This window comes from Thamnophis elegans, chromosome Z (genome assembly GCF_009769535.1).
Source record: "Thamnophis elegans isolate rThaEle1 chromosome Z, rThaEle1.pri, whole genome shotgun sequence".
Classification (NCBI taxonomy): domain Eukaryota; kingdom Metazoa; phylum Chordata; class Lepidosauria; order Squamata; family Colubridae; genus Thamnophis; species Thamnophis elegans.
In genome coordinates, this window is record NC_045558.1 from 95,266,326 (window position 1) to 95,291,392 (window position 25,067).

At 37.0% G+C, this 25,067-nt stretch overlaps 1 protein-coding gene across 8 annotated transcripts in view; it reads left to right on the forward strand.

The window, feature by feature from the left end:
- CDK12 (cyclin dependent kinase 12) overlaps window positions 1–25,067 on the forward strand; it is a 104,174-nt gene that overhangs the window by 56,329 nt on the left and 22,778 nt on the right. For 5 of the 8 annotated variants that reach the window (XR_004256856.1, XR_004256858.1, XR_004256857.1 and 2 more), the window contains exon 15: window positions 238–371. The exons of 2 other annotated variants lie outside the window; for them this stretch is intronic. The gene's annotated coding sequence lies outside the window, so the exon portion shown is untranslated. Of the gene's footprint in view, window positions 1–237; window positions 372–18,847; window positions 19,045–25,067 lie in introns of all 8 variants that reach the window. One more of the 8 variants, XR_004256859.1, reaches the window with a different exon arrangement.

The window sequence follows — 25,067 nt, forward strand, 5'->3', positions numbered from 1 at the left end:
TGGGGAAGAGTTTATTCTATATTCAAGATTAACCTACCAGTTGCATTTTCTTGCAAGTTTAGAACTCTCTTTAGTTATCAGTGAAATCTAGGGAGGCCACCCAATATATTCTGGCAGGCTGGAATCACAAGCTATTGATTTCCCTAATTTGGTATATAGCTAAAACTAAAACACGGGATAAGTTAGGGTATAGTAGTTAAAAAACTTTTTTTGTTCCTTTCTGCCTTTTGTTTCCAGGAACACATGTGCCATTGGGCAAAGAACTGGCTAGATCATGACTTTTTGCCTAATCAGATGGCAGCTGTTTGATTGAAGGGTGCTAATATTTGCACTGGTTCTTCAAAGAAGATATGATTGGCCCGCAGACACAGGTACACCCTATTTCTCTTTTTTGCCTGTCCTATCCCTTCTCCCCAATGTTAGCACTTTATAATCTCACTGCCTCTGTTGAACGGAAGAATAGCAAGGCTGGGCAGAATTTAAACCTCTGGAAATGAATGCACAGCTGGTGCTGCTCTCTTCCTGCTCAGCTGCACCAGCCTCCCTTTGCCTTCTGGCGAGTCCCCAGTTGGCGGTGGGGGGAGGGGATGGCAGAGGGAAGGAGGGGAGGATGGGTTCCTGCTAGTAAAGATGATGGTTTCTGCGATGATGTGCCAGGGCAGTTGCCCTGCAGAAGGAGAGAGGGGAGGGAGAGTCAGGTGCTTGTGGATTTAATGTAGGCCACTCATTAATATTTAGTGTCATTGGAAGAAAGTGCAATTGTGTGGCAGGGAGATTTCATCTAGCTTGGTCTACACTGCCTCCTCTGCATTGGAATGTGTTTACCCAGGCAGACATTTAGGGGTACCAGATGCTAGGGCCAAAAAGCCTCTGGAGATTAATTTGGCCTGAAGAATTAAAGCTGCTATGGTCCTCTGAAATTTATTTCACTTCAAGACGGGATGGTTGCATGCTCCAAACCTTCCTATCTTAAGGAATACTGTTCTAAACTAAAAAATGTACCAAATAAAGGAGCATTTCTACCTTCCCCTCTCCAGCAATTTCTGAGGTGTTAAGAACCCTTTCTTTGGCAGTGTGTTTTTTATGGTAGCACTCGGCACTTAAGACTAATCATTTATTACTACCAAAATGATTTAAAATTTTCAAAAATAAATTTGGACAGTATAGTTTGGAATTTATGTTACTCAGTCAGTAGTTTCATGTTTTAAAGAATGTAATATGTTTCCTACAACTTAAAAATGTAGTTTAGCAAAAAAAAAAAAAAAAGATCTTGGATCCTTCAGGGAATGTTTAAAAAAAGTTCGCTCTCAGCATTTTTATGCTGCAGATGTAATAAATGTAAAGGCACTTTGGTGTATATCTTATGGATATGTCCACTGGTCCACTTGTAATTGACTGAATATTACGACTATGGTAAACCAGGTTCTTTGAAGCCAGGTAAGGATTAAAAATATTAATGCTTTGCTGGATTATAGTTTCCAAACTTGGATTCTTTCTCTCTATGAAGAAATCTGGATAAGCTTGCATCTGAAGCTCCACATGATAACTTAATGGAGTTTGTCAACTCTGAGACCTTGAATCAGCTTTGCACTGATGGGAAGGCAAGACCAGACAGTATGATTGCATATGCTCTTGCTTTAATTCACTGTTAAAAAATTGAATTGCAACTTGCAAAAATAGAAAATGAATATAATTTTAGGTTATCTGGTGTCTTATTTACTAGATCTACCTGTCTACTTACTTTGAATGGGCTATTATATATCTATATTAAAAATAAACATAATTTAGGTATTTAGGAATTTTACTTTGTAACCAACTTTTTATTTTTTAGAGTTTTTTATGTTTAAATTTATTTGAGCTATTTTTCTTTGTTTTTGTTTTGTATTCTATATAGTTTAATACAGGATTTTTTTTATTTTTCCCTTCATTATATACCATGTACACCTTTCTTTTTTAAATACAGTTCTATAGTAGTAATATAGATACCATCAATCATGGTATCCTTCTGTATTGGTTTGGGAGTGGGCAGTACAATACTGAGGGATTGATGAGTAGCAAGAGCTCTAGCCCTGGACACTACTTTGTGAGGTGGTACTTTCTCCCTGCTATTTAATAAAGCCGCTGGTTAAGGTCATCTAGCACTTTGAGGTGAGATATCATCGGTATGCTGCGCTTTGTATCTCCATTTCAGGCTGTATAAGTGATGATATGGAAATTATGTCCGAGTGTCTGGAGTCTGTGGGGGTGTGGATGGGGCGCCACAACCTTCAACTCAATGTCTCAGTCATCCATGTCATGGTTGTCCGAAATGCTGTTCAAAAGACAACTAGACTTTCTTGGTTTATTTTTTCATTGAAAATGTTTCACTTCTTCAGGAACTTCAGTTCAACCCAAACAAGTCCACATGGCTTTTGGTTTTGGGGCCTTCCATTTTTGGTTCTGGATGGATGGCACTGCTGCAAAGCCAAATGCAATCTAGGGGCCTCCTGGACTAACATCTCCTTTCAAAGAGCAGGTGGCGGCCTTAGCTAAGAGGGCCTTTGCACGCCTTTGCATTGGGCATCTTTTGCACATGTTCCTGGACCAAGAAAACCTGCTCACTTTTAGTTATGCCCTTGTTAGCTTCTGATAGATTATTGCAACACATGCTACATTGAATTGCTCTTGAGAGCATTTGGAAGGTTCAGCTGGTGCAAAATTAATGGTGTCGTTTATTCAGTGCAGGTGAAACATCGTTCTACAAGTTGCATTGACTGACAGTTTGCTTCTAAGATAAAAGTTGATAGTTATATTTAAATCCCTACAGGACTTGGGCCAGGTTATTTATGGGGCTGACTCTTCTCAGTTGTCTCTATCATCCTATCCAAAATAGCATAGGGAGCATGCTGCACAGGAGTGTTGGCTAGTAGAGTCCCATAAGAGAACTTTTTCTGCTATAGTACCTACCCTCTAGAATATTATCCCTCAAGACATTTGGTTGGCTCCAATACTATTGGCCTCTGTGGGGTCCTAAAGACCTGACTATGTGCTCAAGCTTGCAGCCCCAGTATGTGACACAACCCATTTCCTGGCTGTGCTGAGGCCTTTATTTTATGCTTCAGCTGCTATGTGTTTTATCTCGTATTTGCATATTTTGTATTTGTTTTAATGTTGTGAGCTGCCCAGTGTCATTTAATGTGATGGGCAGTTATATAATTTGATTTAATGGATAAGTAAATAGTCACCCTCCTATATTTATTTATTTTTATATATATATATATATATATATATATATATATATATATATATATATATATATATATATATATATATAAATATATATATATATATATATATATATATATATATATATATATATATATATATATATTATCATCTTCAGAAAAAATAATAATTGAAGGTCAGTTTGGTGTACTTGTTAAGGCAGCAGGCTAGAAAACAGGAGACTGTGAGTTCTAAGTCCTGCCTTGGTGGGTGACTTTGGGCCGGTCACTTTCTCTCGGCCCAACCAACCTCATAAGTTGGTGGTTGTGGAAAAAATATTAGAAGGAAGAAATATTAGGTATGTTTGCAATTTTGAGTTATTTATAAAACTAATAAAGGTGGGATGTAAATGAATAAAAAATAAAAAATACATTTTTGAAATGTATGTGTTAAGCATTGGGGTTTCATGTTTGGATTGCAAGAATCCAGAAGACCCGAAGGCAGCATAGAATTTGAGTTTTCTATATCAGTTTGCTGCTGTAGGATAGTTAGCTAGATTTTTGCAGCCTAGAATTGGTAGCCCTATGGTGGGAAATATCATCTGTTGGGCATGGATCAGCAGTGTGCTGCTATAGGCATAAAAGCAGGTGCTGATTGAAAATAGTCTGCAAAATAGTCTTCTTTGGGCACAAGGCTGGCCCAAAGAATGCTGCTGTCTGAAGGAGGGCAACTAATGCCATCCTGTGACCGCTGTTCTTTCATTCATTCATTCTCTCTCTCCCTCCCTCCCTCCCTCCCTCCCTCCTCCCTCTCCCTCCCCCTCCCTTTCCCTCCTTCCCTTGCCAAATTATTCATTTGACTAAGGCAAATAATATCAAGGATCATTTCTTCCTCCCTCATAATAAAAATATAGCAATAAATTAAATAATTAACCATTTATTGCCCCCCCCCGTCAATCAGAAAGAAAACACTTTCTCTGCCAAATGATAGGGTCAGCCTTGATATAATATATGTAATATATTATTATTTTGTATAATATGTTAGATAAATTTAATTTTTGCTTTTTTATATGTCCAGTATTGGAATTAAGATGATTCTTTCTTTGTAAATTGTACGGCAGTTAGAACTGAACTGGATACATGAGTACAAGTAAGAGGAGTCAGGCAGATGGGCTGTGTGTTAAATTACAAAATCTATAGGAGATCTTAGTGATCTGTACCTAAAAACTAACAGAATATTTTGCACAAATGATCATTGTGAGTAATCCTGGTTATTTGGAAACTTCCAATCAAATTTAACCCAGGGTGAATGGAATGCTTCTGCAAATTTCCTGTCTCAATGCTGAAGGTGAAGACATTTTTTCTTGTTAAAAACAAGAAAAAAGTTAAGGAAAAAATTGGTCCATTGCTGGGAGAAAGTGGCAAGAAGGTGACAAGCAACAGGGAGAAAGCAGAACTATTTAACTCATTATTTGCATCTATCTTTACACAAAGGGATAAAACAGTCCAACCTATCAAAAACAGCACCACAAAAATCAGATTAGGAACACAAGTTGAAATAGAGAAGAAAATGGTAAGTGAGCACCTGTCTACTCTAGACGAGTTCAAATCACCAGGACCGGATGGATTACACCCCAGGGTTCTTTGACAAAGTGACAAAATTAGTGGACCAGAGGAATGCTGTCGATATAGTTTACTTGGACTTCAGTAAGGCATTTGATAAGGTAGACCATAACCTACTACTAGATAAAGTAGAAGAATGTGGGTTAGACAGCATCACCGCCAGATGGATTTGCAACTGGCTGACCAACCGCACTCAACGTCCTCAATGGAGCTGCATCTACATGGAGGAAAGTATGCATTGGAGTACCCCGAGGCTCTGTTTTAGGCCCAGTACTCTTCAACATCTTCATCAATGATTTGGATGAGGGAATAAATGAGGAACTCCATCAAATTTGCAGATGACACCAAGCTGACAGAAATAGCCAACACTCCAGAAGATAGGCTTAAGATACAGAAGGATCTTGACAAACTTGAACATTGGGCACTATCTAATAAAATGAAATTCAAAGGTGAAAAGAGTAAGATTCTACATTTAGGCAAGAAAAATGAAATACACAGGTACAGTATAGGTAGTAGTAGTAACTGTGAGAGGGATCTTGGAGTCCTAGTGGACAACCATTTAAATATGAGCCAGCAGTGTGCAGCAGCTGTCAAAAAAGCCAACACAGTTCTAGGCTGCATAAACAGAGGGATAGAATCAAGATCACATGAAGTGTTAATACCACTTTATAATGCCTTGGTCAGAGGAATACTTGGAATACTGCATTCAGTTTTTGTCGCCACGATGTAGAAAAGATCTGGAGAGTATAGAAAGAATGCAGAGAAGAGCAACAAAGATGATTAGGGGACTGGAGACTAAAATATATGAAGAACGGTTGCAGGAACTGGGTATGTCTAGTTTAATGAAACACTGCATGATAGCAGTGTTCCAATATCTCAGGGGTTGCCACAAAGAAGAGGGAGTCAAACTATTCTCCAAGGCACCTGAGGGTAGAACAAGAGGCAATGAATGGAAACTAATCAAGGAGAGAAGCAACTTAGAACTGAGGAGAAATTTCCTGACAGTTAGAACAATTAATTAGTGGAACAGCTTGCCTCCAGAAGTTGTGAATGCCCCAACACTGGAAGTCTTTAAAAAGATTTTTGAATAGCCATTTGTCTAAAACAGTATAAGATTTCCTGCCTAGGCAGGGGGTCGGACTAGAAGACCTCCAAGGTCCCTTTCAACTCTACTATTGTATTGTATTGTAACATCCAATGGACATGGGATGTTGTGCCCTCTTATCTATGTTGTTCTTGGCTATTAAAAATCCCACAATATTATACTGTAATAATTAAAATTGTCATCTTGAATGATTTCTGAAATTTAGCTGAAGATATTGTGCCTATTCCCCAAATCATATTTTGCATGTTCAGAAAACCTAATAAAGCACATATTAGAGAGACACTATCACTTAGCCAGAAAAGTGAATATATGAACTTATGTAGTCAATACATTTAGTCATACGATATGGCCAGACTTTACCTTCCTTTTCTGAGCTGAAAGTATTATAGCCACATGCTCTATTCAGGTATTTACATCTTATGCACCATATGCATGAAGTCTATGTGTGAGGGCATCCAGTATATATGTTATACACAATGCAAATAGTGTTCTTTACTTGTGTAACAGTACTTGTAGATTGTCACAGTCTATCTGCACATTTAGTTATACTATATGAATCAGATTTTTTCAGCTGGAAAGGGCAGCTGTTTAGAAGCTGAATGCCAGTGTTAGAAGGTTAGAACTAAACATAAACAGTATAATCCCTAATCAGACTTTGAATCTTCAAATATACGAATGAATAGACAGCTGGGGAGAAAAATGAAAACTCAGAGACTGACAAGTGAATAAGGGGTATAGGGAGAAAAATGACTTGAATGGCAAGAAAAAAATTCACATAAAGTGTGGCACAGTTTGCAAGACATTTCTTGTCCTAGACGTATTTTTCTACAGATTCTTGGCTCATGGCAAACTGTATGGTGATTTTGATAGGCTAATGAGAAAAGGAACTTTAGGTGGTACCTTTCTCCAGAGATTTGATTCTCCTGACTCCATGACAGTATAACTGACTCAGGACTGCCACAGGCAAATCAGTTGGCACCCCAGGCCAGAAACCTGCTTCTCCTCTCAGGAATTTGTTTTTAACTTTGATCCTTTGATGAACCCCTGAAAACCTTGAATGCACCAGAAAAAAATGTGATTTGGTGGCAGAATTTGATTTTCAAACACCTGTTAGGTAGTTGAGAATAAGCAGGAATGTGCAATAACTAGCAAAAATATTCCATGTAGAAATATATCCATCAGTTCAGTGTGTTTTATGGGCATGACTTTGCTTGGAAACAGTGGAGGGAACTGTTCTAGGCAACAAGACACAAACCTTGAAAGATTAAAAGAAGAAGAAAGCAAAATGTGGCCAGTTATCTTGGGTGAAGAAGAAGAATGCAAGAATTGAAATTGGCAGACCTAAACTGTCAAACAATCTGATCTAATCATCAATGGATGATTATTTTAATGGATTATTTATCCGGTTTTTTAGATGGACAGGGGGATAGATAGAAATACCTAGAATAGAAACTACACATCCTGAGGCCAAACACTGACATTTGCTGTGGAGAAAATCAGTTGTCCTCCATACATGACCTGCTAGATGTGTGAGTATACATATGTATCTGGATGCATCTGTATGATAAGAGAAAGTACATGAACCATTGTAAGTGGGAGAAGTAATAAACAAAAAAGGAAGGGAAGGAAATGTGTGGGCAAATATAAGTAATTATCACAATTTAGCCATAGATGTGGCTATTGAAGGTGATATTAAAGGTTTAGTAAGTCGTGTTAGAGAACCTGAAGTTTGAAACAAAATCCGAAGAATGAGAAAAATGGCACCACGTTCAACATTCCCAAAGGAGTTTGTGACTTCAGGGGAAGTAGTCAAAAAGGGCAAAATTAGGATATCAGTTTTTTGAGGATGATAATCCTTTATAATTCCTTTCGTTTGGTTAACCATCCTGAGGTTGGTTGAGCCCAGAGGCTAACTCTGTGCACTAGGCTAGAAATGCAGGAGTTTGGCAGGCTACGTAATTCCCTTGTGCATATGCAGCCTCCTTCATTGCATAGCCACTGCTTCATTGACCATCTTTTTTTTGATTTTGTAGTTTTGCTCTCACAGATGTCTATTTAGAAGAAATGGAAAGAGGCAGATTGGCATCACCAGCATGTGCACAATTCTATTCTATTTTATCCTGGCACACATCTCTATAAGTGTATGGAAGTGAGCATATCTGTAAATAAATAAATATGTAACGCCCATGGGTTCAAAATTTACATGTACTAAAGCACAGTAAGAACGTGACTTAAGCATTGTTGTTAAAACTATTTCAAAACGTATTTATTATAAATACACCTCATTTTTAGACTATAAATAAATTAGTGTTTTATCGGGCTAACAAGTTCCATTAATGCACTAAAAAAATTTTGAGTGATAAAAGTGTTCCCAATTAATAAGCAAATTTAGTTTTTATTAAATGATATAAAATAGTAACATGTATTGTTTTTGAAATGTGACCCCCTCTACCTTTCCTGATCCTTTTTAAAAATAATTTTATTAAAACTTTTAAAGGTGGATTAAAAACTAACACAAACTAATTGGTAGTAAGCATGGAAAAATAAATATATGAAAAAACATAAGGTGTAAAAAAGAAAAAAGTTAAGAAAATAGAAAAGAAGGGGTAACTATAAAGAAGTGGTTTCTAATATTCTTTATAATAATTATAAGCACAAATAGATCTTAACATTGCTTTCTAAAGTTACAGATTACTCTCCCTTTTATAACCTGTGTAATCTTCAAAATCATAAATTAAAAGTTTCTCTTTTTCATTTTTACACAAAAAGTCCTTAAGAGGTTTCCGGTCAGCAGTAAATGTAAATAACTTTTCTCTAATCAATGAAGCTAAATTTCATCAAAATCTTTCAATTTCACCAACAATTCCTCCAGAGGAATTGCATATGCATCTCTGTGTCTATAATTATCTTGCTGCTGTGATCATATCCTGAAATAATCTTTTATGAGTTTTTTTCAAACTGTATATCCATTAATTCTAAGAAGAAAAGTTCTGGTTTTAGTTGAATATTAATTTTTAAAGTGCTCTATAATAAAATATGTATTTGGATCCATTTTTAAGCTTTTTTAAATGTCCACTAAGCATGATAAAATGTCACTTCATGTTGCTCATATTCCCAACATAAGTTTGAAGTGGCTTTATACAATTTATATAATTTTACTAGCACCATGTACAGTACATATTTTATAAAAAAATCATTTTGAGATAATAAAATAATAGAGTTAGAATGGACAAATTTCAACCCTTTTAACTACCATCGATCCATCTGTATATTACACCAAAATTCTAAGCCCACTTTAGCATACATTCTTTCAGGTGTTCTACCACTATTTCAAATTTTAACAAAACTTTGTACATTTTATCAATCACACTTTCACCATCAGTATACAATTGTATTTCAGATTCTTACTCCCTCCATACTATAAGTTACTATATTCATTTTAAATCTTTCAGATAATTGTAAATGGGAGAATCATTGATAATTATATCCTCCTGCTATTAATTATTCTCTTCATTTGATTTTAAATTCCCCTTGATAATTTTCCAATAGGTCCCGGAACGTCAAACATTTATCTTTATCTGTCATTTCTCTTCTATAATATAGTTCCTGAGCTGAGATCCATAAAGGTATTTTGGGGCACAAACTGAGTTTATATCTTCTCTATATTTTCAACATAGCATATGCAATAAAATAATTTTTGAAGTCCACATTATCCATGAATAGCCATAGTATGTAAACTTCAGGTGATCTAACTGTAGTTTCCATTCTTTCATCTAGACCAAATAACAAGCAGCGAAATACAATTTTAAATCTGATGAACCCAGTCCTCCTTTTTCCTATGCATGTTTTTTATTTAACTCTTTTCCCCCCCTTTGCCATGTAAAGTTAGGGACATCTTTTTGCTTGGATGATACATCTGTTGTTAAAAGAGGTATTGTTTGAAACAAAATATTCTTGGCAAACATTCATTTCTATCACTGAAATTATCCAAGTGACAGTTTTAAATTCTTGCATTTTAACATGTATTTCTTAATTTCAGTCCATATCTTAACATAATTATTTTGAAATAACACATTTATGTTTGTCATATCAATACTCGGGTATCTTACTTTTTTTCTCAAAAGCAGTTTTTCAGTATCTGGTTTCATGTTTTTTTGTTAACATCTTTGTCTTCTGTTTATTAATTGTGAAAACCTGCTAATATGCTAAAGTTGTCTAAATTTCCCATTAATGTTTCTATGCTATCTTTCCTGATCCAGGAAAACATGGTTCTTCTAAGAACGAGTCTATTGCAATATCCATGCATCTTCTGAAGGGATATAATCCCTATTCCTCATAAGCAAATTCATTCATATGCAAATTAAATTGATTGATGAAGCAGTTGATTAACTGACTGTTCAGCTTTACTCTGAAGTAAGTTTGACTGAATTAAATGGAACCTATATCCGGAAAAAGGATATAGGATTGCAACCTAACATTTCTTAGAGGGCATCCTTAAGAACTCTTTTAAATAAGATTTTACTCATTTTATTCATTTTAAAATAATACATTTTTATCATTTTCTCTCTTTCACTCTCTTTTTTTACAGAGATTGCAGATGGAATTTGATTTAAAAATGTTCACTAATGAAAGTTAAATGTTTCTGTTGCAACTTAAAAGTACAGGTGAAAATTTTTTGTGTTGGTGGTCTTTATTAGGAGACAATGTTCTCATTCCAGTAATGGACATTTGGCCTTGATTTTCACAATGTACTAGAATAGGATTTAAAAAATTATAGTCAGATTATTGGGAGAATCTGACTTTTGTTTTAGCATGCTGTTTGATACCATGGTACAGTTAAAGCATAGTAGGGTTTCTCTACTTAGATGTAACATTTTATACAATCCTTTCCATTGTATTTTGTTAACCTGGGTTTAGATTTATTGTGTTCCACAAACTTAGCCTTTTTGTACCATTTTGATTGATCCTAGTAAATGTAGTGTCTAAACTAAAAAAATGGCTTTTTTGTGTATATGTCAGGTTCTTTGGCAACTTCCTCAAATCAAAAGTGTTATTTTCCATGTAAGATTTTCATAGAGTTTTCTTTAGTAAGATTTATTGAAATGGAAGGGACAAGGTTACAAGAATTTTAACAACTGAACTATTTCCAGTTTACATCTCATTCATCCTCTGATATATTAGGGCAGATAATTCATTTGATTTCTTTCTAACAATTTTCCTGAGCTCAGGCAAAGAGACAAGCGTTTTCAGTAATAATAGAGATGTTTGCAATGGGTTGCTTATATAACAGTCTCCTAAATCTTTATTAATCTAGGGACGAAACATAGTGTATTTAGTATGAACATACATGTGTACCCACACCAATATGACTTTTACAAGAATTGATAGCTGACTCATATATATTAACAGTGAGAAAGCAATACATTCTTTTCTACATATACTTTTTAAAAATATTTTTATTAAAATATTTTTATGAAAAATTTAAAAACTGCAGAATGAGGAAATAAAAGGTCATAAAAGGATAAAAGAAAATGTGAAGAATAACATACAATTAACAATAAGAAAGGTATTTAATTTTTATAAATGTTATGTTTGTAACTCCTGCAAAGATCAGAAGTTGCTTCTCTTTAGCATTCAAGGTAGATCCCTAATAGTCACTGCTTGGCCTGCAATCTTCTTAATGCCACACTTGCTACAGTAAGATCTGTGAAAGTCTATCATTCCTATGAGTTAGCATGCACCAGCATCTCTTTCTCTCCTGGGACATATTATTTCTGTTGGGTTTCTGTCTTTTTTTACGAGCCTGGTGGACTTACCTGCTCGCATTGGCAGGAATCCTAGGAGCACTGACCATTAAATAGCAAGTGTTACTGTTTAAATTTCTCATCTTGTCCACGAGGAATGCTGCTTGATTCAGTAGCACTTTGAGCATGCGCTGCTTAGAACACTAAGGTTCAGATTTTGGGAACAGTGAACCATAATGGTGACGAGCATTGTTACAATCCTATATGACATATAGGATATAGACTACAGAATAGTTTAAGGATATTTCTTTCTGACTTATCTCTCTTTTCTTTTCTAAGTATGGGGTCAGCTTAGCTTGGCCTCACAATCCATATCTGTGTGCAAGGGTGTGTTTGTGCTTGCCAATTTATTAACATTATTCCAACATTGTGATGCAGCAGGAGTAAAGGAAGCAGATGCTCCTTGGTTGTAGTCTTTATTGTTACCTAGAGACAAGCTACTGGCGTCTTCCCAGATATCTCCCCCCCATTCTCCTAACTCAGTTCCCTCTGCACTCTGCAAAAGGAAATTTATGGTATGCCCACACCATGTGTTAACTCCTTCCCTCTTTGGCAGAGAAGCAACCAACCAGGGTGTAATTTGTACCAAGGCTATCTAGCACTTTAACCTCAGCATCTGTTTAAATGCCAAAGGTCTGGGGTAATATGCTGGTCTTGATATTTCTGAGCATACAGAAAATAGCTCCCCTCTCCACTTCAAGAAAGCTGAGGAGCTGGAAGTCACCATTTCTCCATCATCTCTGCAGTTCAGCAAGGGGGAAACTGCTGTTTGGTGAAGCAGCTCATACTTTGAATGTAAAAACTTCATGGTCTCACCCTGGCATTTCAGGTTATGACATCTGAAAGAACTGGATGGCAAGAATGACTTTTCCCCAAGGCCTTGAAAAACCTTCAGAAGGAATAGAAGGTCTAGGCTGGGCAAAGTGGTGATCTGGTTCTTTATTTGTTTATTGTGCAAGCGGAGCTAATTCTGGAATGTGGAGAACGGTAATTTAAACTCCAGCCATTTACCTGACAGAACACAATTCTACAAAATTAAGCTGCAGGTTGAGAAGCAATGTGTTCAGGAAGGAGAGAAAGTTGTACTACATATTATCATCCATTAATCTCTTTCCTTTAAAATTCACTGTAATCTGAAGCTATGGTTGGTTCATTACACAACACTTTGGGCTATATTGCCCCATATTCCACTTATCAAGATATTAGTTATCTTGAGAGGAAAATATGAGATATGTGATTTGTTGATGTTGTTGTTGATGATGATGATTGCATAAGCTTATATGGGTGGAACATGTAATTTTAGATCCAAGGCTTAATTGTCCTTTAAATGCCATTGTGTTTCATTTTTCTTTTTTCAGAATATGAAAATCCAATTCTGTGGTATCTGGCAGCCTTCCTGTTTTCTCTGCCAACTAAAACCCTGGATGTTTGCCCTTAAATGCTGTCTTGATTTTACAAGACACTATTTCTTATTTTACCCTTACCATAAAATGAACATGCCTCAGTGACACTTCTTTCTGCTATAGCCTCATGACCCTGCATTTGTCCCATCCTTAGCCCACTCTTGAGGCAAATGAAGATTTTCCTTTGTTGCTCTATTAGTGTTTTTCCTCTTCTCGTGGTCACTTGATTGCTGAGGTGATTCGGGATACTATCCAGTTATCCTAAATACTTTTGTATCTTTACAGTGCTGGCACAAACATCCTCTTTGGTATTGTTCTCCATAGCCATTTTGGTTAGGCAGAAATGATATGGCATATCTCTTCTCCAAAGGCATCACTCTGGGCAGCACCATTTTATTGAATTTGTCAGGTCTTATATGAGCTTATTATGAATACGGGCTTAGCATTCTTTTGAAAGCACATTAGAGCTACTTTTTAAACACTGGTTTAGCATTCTTTTGAAAGAGTTCAGTGCTTCACAGGAAGTTGATCTAAACTAGGAAGAAATCCAAATGTTTCCAACACGGAGCATTGGAAGAGGAGCTTTGAGAGAGAGAGAGATCCATCACATTACATGATCTCCCTTCTAGCATCTTTATTTCATTTATATCCTGCCTTTATTATTTTTTGTAAATAACTCATGGCTGCAAACATATATAATACTCTTTCCTCCTCCTAATTTCCCCACAATGTGAGATGAGTTGGGCTGAGAGAGTGTGACCTTGATGGCTTTTGTGTCTAAAGTGGGACTACAACTCACAGTCTCCTGGTTTTTAGCTGGATGTCTACTAGACCAATCGTGCTTTAGAGAGTTGACCAAACTGGCCATAACTGCTAGCCATTAGTCAGGCAACTTGACTGTTAGCTGAATCCACTGTCTAGGTAACTCTCTAAAGCATGATTGGTTCTTATTTTTCTCAGTAGAAAGTGACAATTGGTTAGAGAATAATGAAAATCAAGGCAATCCACTGATGACTTGTCATGCATTAAATAAGTAAGGGCAGCACAATTTGTCAGCCTCATTACCATGGCAGAATAGGGATTAGCAATGGAATCAGCACAGTTTAGTTTTCTCTGTTATTCTTTTCTATCAGCTTAAGGACTGGTGGACAGCAGTTTAATGTCAATATCTGGAAAAGTTCAGGGAAGCATTGGAATGCAATGGAAACACTTCTAGAAATTTACAGCTCTAGAAATCACTTGGATATCAGACTTCAAAGGATAAAGACCTTTACAAATCCATTTTTTCAGCATTTCCTATGTGATCTGGAAGGCATGGGATGTTGTTTGAGGGTCAAGCTAGGTTGAAGCAAACACTGAAGATTGCTCTGTAACTGGAAAAGAAACACAAAGAGAGATTAGAGAAAGTCTATACAATTTGATGGGGAAGCTCATCTAAATGAGCCATTAGGTTTTCTTGACATCCTGTTCCTTACATAGATTGAGACAAAAGAGAGCTTTGTGTAGGCAGATAGTGGCAGTATCAGGCTGAATAGGAATGAAGTAGCATGCCATCTTGTACAGCTATGGAATTTTTCAGCATGGGCAACTTTCCTAAGTAAATGAACGACCCATAGAATTATTTTAGTTTCTCACTGTATATATACTGTAACTTGATTGTATTCTGTACTATGTTTGCATGGGGATGCCTCTGCCCTAGATATGTAGATAAAAATCTGTAAATTGCTGCTTCTGCAATGCTGAAAGACATAGAGAATATTTGAAGGCTTAAACTAATGTTGCTTGGAAAGTAACATTGTCTATGTATTTACTGATATGCCACGTCGGTATCTCTTATGTCTATATATTAGGGCTGCTCAATGCTCTGAAATCAATTCTAAAAAAGCATTTCAGAGCATGAATATAGTGTGTTTTCCTGCGATCACAGGCAACTGCCAAGGGCAAAGAAAATATGTCTGTTTTAAAGAGTTTTAGACAGATGGTATGCTTGAGCCCTTGTTCCTTTTTTTTTTAATCTAATCCAAAGATTATTCAATCCTAAAATCTGTATTTATATTTTTCAGATCCTTATGAGTTGTAAAAGGCTGTTGGGAAGCTGGGAAAATAACAGGAAGATTTTAGGCATAAACAACTGACAGAGAGAATAGGAGTTCATTACTATCTTATCTCATAAATGACATCTCAAATCCAGGGTGTAAAAACCCCAGGAAGAAGCGATTAAAAGCATTCAGAGACTCCATCTATATGAAATAACTAATAAACAAGGGCAGGAAGTTCCTATCATAATTTCCAATAGTCTATACCTTACCCCTTATTGTTGCATTAAAACTTATTCATGTCTGCCAGAATCTTCAATCATACACTGAGGTAGAGAACTTAGTGCAAACACACCAGTAGCCATTACTGTGCAGTCATCACAGTGGTTTGTTATAAAAGAAGAGCAGTTCTAATCCCAAGTAGTACCAGGGCAAAGTAGATTCCTTCTCCTGGTCAGCAATATTATAGGAATCCAAAAAATGACTTCATCTGAGTGATAGTGTCTTAGATGTAACCAGTTATACAGCAGTTGTAAATGCAAGGCACTCCATCACTTAAAAATAAGGTCCGGCAACACAGAAAATACTTGCCAAACACTGGTGGCTGGTTGGCAACTACATTCCCAGAAGACCCAGGTTGGGGAATGCTGCTTTCCAGCTATAATTTAGGTGGGGTAACTCTTCATTCCTTGCAATTTGCACAAGTGGCATGCAGGCACATACTGTTTACTCAGCCATATGGTGTAGCACAAGCAGACAAGACTTCTCTGCATGCAAATGCTCTTCAGAAATGATTCAGAAATGCATTTCTCAGCTTTTCATTAAAGTAAGTGTTTTTTTTCCAGGTGTCTGTTGAAAATGAAGGGGGGGAAATCCAGCTGTGTCTTTTTTTTAAGGCTGGCATGGAACCCTGAAAAAGAAGGGCTGCTTTAATGAATAGCAGGGAGGTGCTGTGTTCATGCATTTCTGAAGCATTGTTTCTGAATAGTTTCTGAATACAGCCTCTCTATATAGATGAATAGTAGATAGAAGATGGATGGATGGATGGATGGATGGATGTAGACTGTCTGTCTGACTGAGTTTTATAAACAAGTATATTTCTATATAAACAAGGATATCATGTGCTTAAACATCTACTTTTGTAAATATGCATTCTCTTCTTAATCCCGTTAGTTTATTTTTAAACTTTTTGTAATATTGGCATCTTCGGATTTTTAAGATGCTTATTATAGTTATTTTAAATAAATTCATTTTATTTTAATGTATTAATTAATGCTTTATGACATATCTAATGTTTCTAAACTATACTGTAAATTGAGATATGCACAAACACAAATAGTCTATTATATTAGCATGCAACAACCAGTATAGAATTTCTTTTTAATAGAAATACTGGAATTATTTTTATTCTTTATCCATCCTATTTCTAGCAGTGTAGGGATTGGTAGAAGAAAGTAATTCAGTGCAAGTAATTGGTTCATTAATATGCTAACAGGTAGGTATATATGTGGAATTTTGTTCATGTCAAAAACATATTTGATTGTTTCAATAATTGACTGTAAAATGTGCCTCCTCTCTGTAATATTGCTGATAACCCCCCACAGCTTCACATTCATGACATTTTTATAATTTATAGCACAGCAGGAGTTCTAATTTAATATAAATCCTTCTCTAGATTTATTGTCTAATAAATGGATGGCCAGTTTTGGATGTCCAAATAGAACTGAAATGCCTGCTCTCTTGGAAAAGCTGGTCAAAAGAGAGCAACAGAAACATACAGTATTATCCTGCATGTACTTAACTTTTTATGATGATCAGTTTCTGAACATTATGATCAAGAATAGCTGTTTATTGAAGCATTGCATGTGTAATTTAGCAAGAAGAGTCTTTTCTCTCAATCCCATGTGTTGTTTTTTATCGATCCATTCCAACAGGAAATCTTTGGACTCCCTCAGCTGAATTTGGCCTTAGGTGGCCATTCCAGTAAGCTTATTCTGATGCACAGGATTATACAAATTGTCATTTTTTAAATTTATTTCATTATTTATTTATTGTCAAATGAATACCATGGTATACATGGTATTCATTTGGGACTATCAGATTTTGTGCTTCCCTTGGTATGTTTCCACTCTTACTTATATCAATCTTCTCCGAGTTCATGTCTTCTAGATGTATTGGAATAAAACTCCCATAGTTTTCAGTTTGGGGGGACCATGGAACATCTGGAGAACTGCAGGCTGGGGAAAGCTGTTTTATTACATCACTGAATCTTAGGTTCAACTTCTTTCTGAGTTCTTTCTTATTTTAGCTGATCTGCAGGAGCTAGATTGAAACAAACAACAAGCAATTCTCAATCTAAAAAAGGAGAGTAACAATATTTTGCCACAATCAAGATGGTGGAGTATAGTGGAAAATTTTGTCATATTAAAAATCATATGTAGCCATTGAATAATTGATTATTTTTAAGTGACACCATATTTATGGGCAGACATTTTTTCTTCTGAATATTTGCTTTCATTAAAAATAGAATGATGCAATGGTTAGACTCCACCCCGTGACCTATCAAGCCACTCCCTAGATATCTTCAGGGCTCCGTACCGTCCTTAGACTAGAACCTCTTCCAATTTTTAAAAATTATTTTTGTTCTGTTGTTCTGTAATTCTGGGGACCTTAATTTAGAGTATCCACATGCACCATTGTTTTAAGCTAACAATGCTCAACCCTTATCAGTTATTCTTCTTTTCTCCTTTTCCCCCCTTTCTTTCTCTCTTCTCTCCCCCTCCTTCTCTCTCTCAGCAAGTTTTTATGTGATTACAAGCACTGCATGGTAATTAGTGCTAAACTCATTTGCACAACTACAGTTAATTGGCTACAACAATTAATTAATGTGTTGGAAATTTGGCACCAGAATAAAAAAAAGTTTTTTTTTCATCAAACAAAAGACAGAAGTTAAAAAAGGGAGATGGACAGACGGAAAGGCAAATTGACTGCACTTGGATTGCCCTCATAGCTCCCTCCTCCAGCAAAAATACATTGTTTCCAAACTACAGAGTCCTTCAAACTTTTGTTTGGTATTTGTCACTTTAAATTCTTTAGCTATTTATTTTTGACACTTTTACCCTTTATCGCCTCCCTTTTTAATTCATTCGTTTATTTTATATTTCCTTTTCCTCTTTTTTTTTTTTTTTACAACTTAAGCAAACTCATTTCACTGATAAAATATAGCATGACTAATGAGTGGAGCATGTAGAAATCATTGGGAGAATGTCCTTGGAAGACGAATGCATTTTCAGCAGAATAATTAACTTAATTAACAAATTCACATGCATATTCATCAGGCTATTAATGTCTTCTCAGCTCAGCTTGATGAACATTGCGGTAATAACAATCTCATTTGCATACTGCATTCTACTGCTATCCAAAAAAAAAAAATTAAGCAACATACACAAACACACAGAAAAGAACACACTTTCAGCACCTTCTCTCTTCCCATCTTCCCATCACATCATGTATTTGCATGTTTATATGTTTAAAATGAAGTTTGTTGATTTCAACATGGTCTGTGAAGCTGGAACATGCATAAGTAGTCAACTGTATTTCATGTATGTGATGTGTGTGTGTGTTTGAACTTTCACTATGCCTGTCTCTCTCTATCTTTCCAATCTCTCCCTAGGGAAGCCTTGGCACGGGTTCCAACTTTTTCTTCACTCTTCCCCTGCTGCCAAGCGGCGTCAACACAAAATTGCCATTTTCCCCAGCTCTCTATGGAGCAATCTTGAAAAGCAGTAAGGTGTGACGCCGAAGGACTGCCAACTCGGCAGCAGTGCCTGCGGAAAAACCGCAGAATGGAGGCAGAGAAATAGGATGGTGGTGGGTGCTGTTTTTTTTTTCCTACTGGCGCGTGGAGTGATTGGGAGGAGGGGTGGCAAAGAAGGGGGGTTGAAAGAGGAAAAAATAACGTAGCAGCTGTCGGCCTAATTCCACTAACACTCTGCTTGTGGTCATATTAGAAAAACAGATTATACTCCTTTGTGGCACTCATTTATTCCTGACATACGTTAACATTCTATATCTTAATTCTGCCTGCCTTTAGTTCGACCAGTGGACTTTGGGGCCAGGTTTTTTTCCCCCCATGAAATATATTGAGGAATATGGAAAGCAAAAGGAAATACTTGTTTTTCTTTTTCTTCTTCTGTCATAATACTTCATAAGCCATTGAATTCATTTGACAATAAGGGTTCTGAATAGGTTATTTTATCTAAATGTACTTCACTTATCAAACTCACTTCCATAGCCGTGGATATGGTTGTGATAGCTCCCAAACTTTGATGGGAGCTAGTTATCATGAATAAAAGTCCCTGATGGTTACAAGTGGCTACAGGCAATTTCCCCCATCTCTGCCCTATAGATGTATTTGGACTGAAACTCCCAGAATTTCTAGTGTTGGAAATATTCCTGAATGCCCTTACTTCAGGGCAGGGCTATTGATTTTTGTAGCCCACAGCTTATGATCTGAAGTTGCATTTCTAAAGCTAAGCAAGGCTTAATTATGCTCAAGGCTTGGATGAGAGGCCAGTATAGAAGCCAACATATGCCATTCTGGACTTCAGTTTGAGAGGATGCCTGGATGTAGAAAAATGCAATAGATACATGATTCACAAATGGACCCAAGCCAAAAGTTCAGTTCATGAAAACACCTCTGGATAAAATATCAAACATAAACTGTGAAGAATGATAGCAGTCTGTGTGTACACTCTGATACACAATGGATAGACGAAGTACTTTATCCAACTCACCTGATTCCCTCAGTATATTTCAGAGGAGTGAGTCTGCCAATGGTTGTGTTAAAAAATGCTGCTCCTCAAGCAAAATGCTATTCTCCCAAGGTAAAGGAGTCTCTTACAGTCTCCACCCACTTTCTTAAGGAAATACCAAGCAGTAGAATGCTTCTGTGTATCTGCACTCATTTGATGGGATTCAGTATAAGAGGGAAGTGTTTTGCCCTTTCCCCTCACCTTGTGAAAAAGAACATTTACACCCAATGGTGGTGCACCCCCTTCCTTCAATAAATAAATCTCCCTGACCAAGTGGCCCCGAGGATGAAATTCTGATCATTTCGGGCAGCCTAATAATCCTAGAGCATGCGGGCCCATACTTAGCACAAATCATGTGCTTCTTGGCATTTTCTTGTTATTCTCTGGTAAGAATATCTGCTTTAGTTTCTCCTTTGATGTTTTAAAATAAGCATGGTTCATAATCAGAAGTGGAAAGTGATGGGAAACGAAGCTTTTGAAGTGGATGCAACTTCTTCCTAATTGCTCACTCACTCACTCATTCACTCACTGACCATCTCAATTTTGATCTTCCATTTTAACTAGTTTTACAGGCAATCCTCGTTTAGCAAGCAAACAATTGGGACCAGCAACTTGCTCATTTGAGTGAAACGGCTGCTCAATGAATCCGAAATATGTTTACACCCTCGCTTCAATTTTCCTTTGCTTTATATATCTGCAAAGTTTGGTCCTAGGGTTTCTTTTTCATCAATACCACTGCTAAATGAGATAATGGCTAAACAAGGACTTAACAGTATTTACCTCCCTCTTGCTTCCTAAAACTGGTTTTTTCTGGCTCCAAATAATCCACCTGCAACTTCATTTCCCCCTTCAGCACGCACAGAACCCCCACAGCCCACTCGCACCCCGCATAAGGCCTTTCTTTTTCCTTGTTGCAGTAGGAGGGGGGAGGGATAATTTCAAAATGGATACATATTCAGAGATATGAAAATATAATAACACACACATGCCCTATCGCAAGTTGTTTTACATGGAATTGGGCCTGAATAACACGTACTGTTCATAGAAGAAATATCTGGCAAGGGCATAGGTCTCCATTCCAAATAGCTCCACTAGACAGCTACAAATTTCTGCTTAAATTGTTACTCTTTTGCTTCATCAGTACACCTAACCTTTTGCATAGGAGAACAGATCTCTATTCAGATCAGCTTACGATTTGCAGGGAGGTCCAAATATGCAGAAGGGAGGCAGGGTTGTTTGTGTCTGTTTTTGTTGTAAGTGTGCCTTAAATAATGAGAGATTTCACACACATACTGCCAATACATTAATTGTTTTCTGAAGGTCAGTTTTCTATTCTCTTTTTAAAATAAAATAAAAAGTTAAAGACTTGTTTTACCTGACATATCAATATTCTTTTCCTCCTTCCCTCCCACCTTCCTACCTTTCATAGTGAAGTGAGATTTGAACTCAGCTCCTCCAAGTTGTATTCCCTAGCCTCGGTCCAAGCTGGCATTCAAACTCATTCCGCCACAGGATCATATTTGAATGGCCTTTTGACAGTAATTCAAGACAGTGTGTGACTCTGAATGAATTGTACATATATAGTGAATAGATGTTTAAACTGTGGATGTTTTAGAGCCAGGTAAAACAGCTGCAATGCTCATGGGAGATTTAACATGATGTGTGTGTGCTTGTGCGTATTTCATAGCTAAGTTATTAGGAGAATGGAGTGAACAGTTATATCTTTTCCCCAAATATTTGCTAGTGCAGAGTCCAATTCATTTACACCTTTCCTTCCAATACTATAATGCCCTCTTCTTGTATTATTCTTGTATTCTTCATCTAAGAAAGATTTCTAAATATAATAACTGAGGATTCCACATTTCCATATGTACAGTCTGGTTCCAACTTATTTGATATGTGCCTCTTTCCCTCCTTATGTGTACAATTCAGAATCTCTACTGTACATTATTTTTCCCTGAGATCTTGTTACTCTTTAGGAGATGCCAATAGATCCCTCCCTAGTTAATAAACAGCAATGTATCAAGGGAAGGCCCTGCAGTATCTCATAGCAAATATACATCTCCAGGGTTCAGTGTTGGCTAGAACATTGAATGATGTGTTGTTTTGCAGAGCAAACAGTGTTGAAAGAGCACTATAAAGATTTTGGGAGTTTTTAGTGTTATTAATGCAACTTTCTGTTTAGATTAATTATTGGATATTACATAAGCCACCTTGAACTTTGTTGAAGAAAATATACATACTGCTAGCAAATGAATAAAGAAAAACTTCTTAAGTAACAATCTGAATTATTCCCAAATATGCTTCCTTCACTAGGGAAAACCCCAAAATTCTTTGCTGCCATCTAATGGTTGCCTTGATTTGTGCACCTCAAATCCAGTAGAACTACAGCTACATCTCTTCCTTTTCAGTCTCTTCAAATGTTTTCCCTGGTGGATTGTGGCAAAGCTGTTTATGTGACCACAAATCAGTGGTGAAATTAATTTTTTTTTATATCGGTTCTGTGGGCGTGGCAGGGGAAAGATACTGCAAAATCTCCATTCCCATGTCATTCTGGCGCCAGCCAAAGGTGGTATTTGCCGATTTTCCAAACTATTCAAAATTTCCGCTACCGGTTCTGCAGAACCAGTCAGAACCTGCTGAATTTCACCCCTGCCTCACATCTCTCTCTTTTTTTTTCTTGGTCTCAATTTCCCATCATTTTGAACTGTGGACACAGGACTTTTGCACAGTACCTTTGCAGAATAAGGTCTACGAAGGTCTGATTTCAATGTTAATGAGAAAAATCCAAACCTCGCTCTTTTGCTGAGCATCAGAAAAAAGAAATCCCAGCTTTGCCCAAATATGTGATGAGCCTGGCTCCATTACTTATCTACTGTGGCTGCATTCCCTCTCCCCAAATAATAAGTGAGCCTCAGCGTTAACTCTGACCTAAGTGATTTATAAATACATACATCAATACCTAGCACAGAAAACAGACAACATGCAGTTCCTTTTTTAAAAAAATAATCAAGCACTATAAGTTATTCTTTCCCAGATCCATTACATGCAGGTGTGAAGCTTCACTGCCATTTTCTAATTCTATCTTATAGAGCTGATGCAGTGAGGTTTTTTTTTTTCCTAAAAAAATGGTATTTGGGGCATGCCTTACATAATTATGCAGAAAGGCTCAGAAGGACCTTTGTGCCCAGCTTTGAGGGTGATACTCAATTCTGGGCAACTTTTCCAAGCACATTTCCCATCAGGTTGCCAGCACACTGCATTCTCTGATTGTCCTGTGCCGAGACCTGTTGCTTAGCAACAATCAGTACATTCATCTTTAATAAATTGCTGGCACCATGATGGCCAAGACTGTAGGGAGGGGGAGAGTGGAGAGTTTGATTTGGGTGACTTTTATTTTATTTTTTTAAGGGAACACCATGTGGTTTGCAAAAATGAAAGGGGAAGGAAAGATTAAAACATTTTAAAAAATGCAATCTGTTGACACGGACTAGCCCAGATTGAGTCAGCCCATAGATAAGAATAGGCTCTCCCTAGCTACATGAAAATAGCTACTCAGGAACATGTGATATGTGAATTGTTCCTATGTATAAAAGGTGGGTTGAGGTGTGGTGCTCCAGACTGCACTTCACATTTGGAATTAGAACTGCCAAGAAAGTGTTGTGGTGGTTCTGGCCAAACAACCACCTCAATTAGCAGAAAGCCAATATTAAAAGACCAAAATAGTATTCACTGGCAAATATACCTGCTTCAACAGCTCAGTCCAGAGAATATGATAAAGCCTATATGGAGGAAATGTTGAATGAGATAACCGTAGAATCAAAGCTGGAAGAGATCATGTGCATTCCAAACCTGGGTAAATTACTCAAAGTTGGATAAAAGTGGTTTTTCTTTGGGTAATGATATCCAACCAATTATCCATCACAACAGGGACATTTAAATTGACTTAAAGATTGCCACGTGAACTAAAATATATTCAAAAATACCCCAAATATACCTATTGTTAAAAATTGGTGAAAATACCAATGGAAATTTGTTGAAATGATAGTAAAGATTTATTCACTGATACTGTTTTTATAATACAAGTAATCTTTCAGTTTGACCATTTGTTCAATGACCATTCAAAGATATGACATTATTGAAAGAAGGGACTTAAGACTGATCCTCAAAGTTTGGTAAGACTTTCATTTGGATAATGAAGGAAAAATGCAAGGAAGCATTGGTTTAGGCCATCAAACTTTCCGTGCCCCGTCAAGACCGCGGAGGACAAAATCGCGCTCGACGAAAGCGCGCATGTGACGTCATCACAGCACGATGAAAAAAATTAAAAATTGAAATAAAATTAAAGCAAGCTGATTCACATAAAGGTAAGGGTTAGGGTTAGGGTTAGGTTAAGGGTTAGGGTTAGGTTTAGAGCGTTAGGGTTACGTTTAGCGTTAGGTTAAGGGTTAGCGTTAGGTTTAGCGTTACGTTAACGGTTAGGTTTAGGGTTAGATTTAGGGTTAGGTTAAGGGTTAGGTTTAGGGTTAGGTTTAGGGTTAGGTTTGGGGGGGTTACGGTAAGGTTTTCGCTTTATTTTTACATTTTTCGATCACAGTGCGATGTTTTCGTTGCGCTGTGATGACGTCAAATGCGCGCTTTCGTCGAGCGCGATTTTGTCCTCCACAGTTTTGTGGTGGAACCAAACTTTCTGGCCAGTGCAGGAATCCAGATGAAAGCACCCCTACAGTGCTTTCAGTGTCTCCCAATTGTTTCCAGGGAAGGGAAATTCATTACTTCCTTTGGTCCCCTTGTTGCATTTCTCGTACCATATTGAACCTGCCTTCTGTAACTTAAGAACATTATTCCATATTCTGCAGTCAGGGACATTAGAGAATAGGATATATTCTTTTCTGTGGCACCCCTTTAAGGTCTTGAATTCATCCATCCCTCCATCCATCCCTCCATCCATCCATCTATTCAACTTGTTTTGTACAATGCTCCCGCATCCTACTTTCTCACAACAACAATGTGGTGAGGTGGGGTGCGCTAAGAGACTGGCCCAAAGTTAACGTAGCTCTTTTCCATCTCTCCAGCCCT